A 2,333-nucleotide genomic window follows, 5' to 3' on the forward strand; every position below is an offset into this window, starting at 1 on the left:
CAGAAGGCGAGGTCAGTACAGGTGCATCAAAGCTGGGACCGAGAGACTGAAAAAACAGCTTCTATCTCAAGGCCATCAGACTGTTAAACAGCCACCACTAACATTGAGTGGCTACTGCCAACACACTGTCAATGACACTGACTCTACTCCAGCCACTTTAATCATGGGAATTATGGAGAACATGATGGTAATACATATATATCTATTTCTGTTTAATACCGTGCCTTATTTCATAGTCCCCTTGGGAGAAGTTTCTCTTTGTCTGAATCTAGTTGTTGTGTCACGTCTCTGGTGAGACGTGAAGAGAGGGTTTTGTAGAGAAATGCTATTTCTTATACAGGTGACCAAACTATTGTTAATACAGGGCTACAACTCAAAGTAAAGCTTATGGGGTCCCCTACAGGATAGCTCCCGCATTACACTAATTGCCAAAACCAGCGCACACACACATAATCTCCTTTGTAGCTGAACATTGTGTGCCCGAAGAGGATTCTACGATGACGGACAGACAACTGAGCCAATGGCGGAAGACTACAGACTACACCCCAGCTGAACCAATCCAAAGATCCGATCTTCCAGAATCAACCTACTTTCTGTTCTATATATAAGTGGTGTATTGATTGTAACGGCCTCTTTGCCTGCAGTTCCGTACGAACCAGCGGAGGAGCCGTAATTACGCTGTTCTAGATATCTTCACTCTGAATACAGTGTTAATTTGCTAATCCAGAATGTTGAAATTCTCAGCAGGAAGCAGAGACGTGCTAAATAATTTGCTCTTGTAATCTGAAGAACATGTGTTCAATCCCTGTTCGTACATTTATGTAACAGAAGTGGCATGGTTGCCAACTTCAATTGCATCATTTTCAAAAACTGAAGTTCATGGGTTAGATGACTGTCCATACTTGCTTGTATTTAGAATTGCTGCTATCATTTCATTGTAGTTTCAATGGAGTGGTGTATATAAAAAGTACATTGTATTAATATTGCATTTTATCTGCAAATAAAATTGGATCGAAGCTCAGAGGGGGAGTGCATGCTATTTTAGTATGAGGTCCTTGGTTCAATCCCAAGGTTCTCCACTGAGTATTTGTGTGCCAAATTCACATTACACAACTCCTACTTTCCAGAATGTTGAAATTCTCACACGAAACAGAGATGTTATTTGTGTGCCAAATTCACATTACACAACTACTACTTTCCAGAATGTTGATAAATATCTTGCAGCATAGAGTGGCATGGTGGCCAAGCGGTAAGGCGTCGGTCTTGTAAACCGAAGATCATGGGTTCAAATCCCATCCGTGCCTTACTGAAAGATAGCTGGTACCATGGGAAGGTTCTTTCACTGGAGCACTTTGAAGAAAAAAAAAGTTTTCTCAAAATGGCAACCCTGCTATTATATAGTAAGGGGATGTGCCTCTACGGTAGAGCTAATACTTGAAATGCATGCGCTCTGAAGATAATCCCCAAATTTTCTGATGAGTATATTTAGTTGTGAAATTAGCTTTTGCACAACTGTACTTTCCAGAATGTTGACATTTTAAAAAGGAAATAGATGTGCTAAGTCATCTGTTTTTGTAAACTGAAGCACATGGGTTCAATCCTGGGTTCAAGCCTTGTTCGACGTTTATGGAAGCTAGATGATATTATGGAAATGTACTTTCATTAGAACAGTGTAAAGAAAGGGTCAATTGTATTGATATGGCCACTACGACCTGTATGCTCTAGTCGGCTGGCCCTCGCTACATATTCGTCGCCAGACCCACTGGTTCCAGGTCATCTTTTTAGTCTATGCTAGGTAAAGCTCCGCCTTATCTCAGCTCACTGGTCACGATAACAACACCCACCCGTAGCACGCGTTCCAGCAGGTATATCTCACTGGTCATCCCCAAAGCCAACACCTCCTTTGGCCGCCTTTCCTTCCAGTTCTCTGCTGACAATGACTGGAACTTATTCCTTCCTCCGCTTACGACCACACCGGCCTGAGTACGCCTGATCTCGTCTGATCTCGTCTGATCTCAGAAGCTAAGCAGGGTCGGGCCTGGTTAGTACTTGGATGGGAGACTTCCTGGGAATACCAGGTGCTGTAAGCTTTTGTCACTGCCTTTGTCAACTCTTTGTCCGTTTATTCCCACAAGGCTGAAATATGTGCCCTTGCTTTGAAATAAGTAAGCAAGTTTAGTTTGTATTTCATCCAACAATCTGTGCTACAAATTATGGCTGCAGTATATGCAATTTCTTCCACTTTTTGAGTGACACAAAGATGCTTATCTAAATGGTGAAAATGCAACAGCTGTTAATCAGACTCACTTTCACTTTACATAGTGCACCAAGAC

General features: G+C 42.1%; 1 non-coding gene and 1 pseudogene across 1 annotated transcript; both read left to right on the forward strand.

Moving 5' to 3' along the window:
- The first annotated feature begins 1,232 nt into the window (after positions 1–1,232).
- On the forward strand, positions 1,233–1,304 carry trnat-ugu. The gene has a single exon. It is a non-coding gene; the product is annotated as a tRNA-Thr (tRNA).
- A 657-nt stretch (positions 1,305–1,961) lies between these two features.
- On the forward strand, positions 1,962–2,090 carry LOC121841959 (annotated as a pseudogene).
- Positions 2,091–2,333: the final 243 nt, after the last annotated feature.

The sequence above is a fragment of the Oncorhynchus tshawytscha genome, unplaced genomic scaffold (assembly GCF_018296145.1).
Source record: "Oncorhynchus tshawytscha isolate Ot180627B unplaced genomic scaffold, Otsh_v2.0 Un_contig_3889_pilon_pilon, whole genome shotgun sequence".
NCBI lineage: Eukaryota > Metazoa > Chordata > Actinopteri > Salmoniformes > Salmonidae > Oncorhynchus > Oncorhynchus tshawytscha.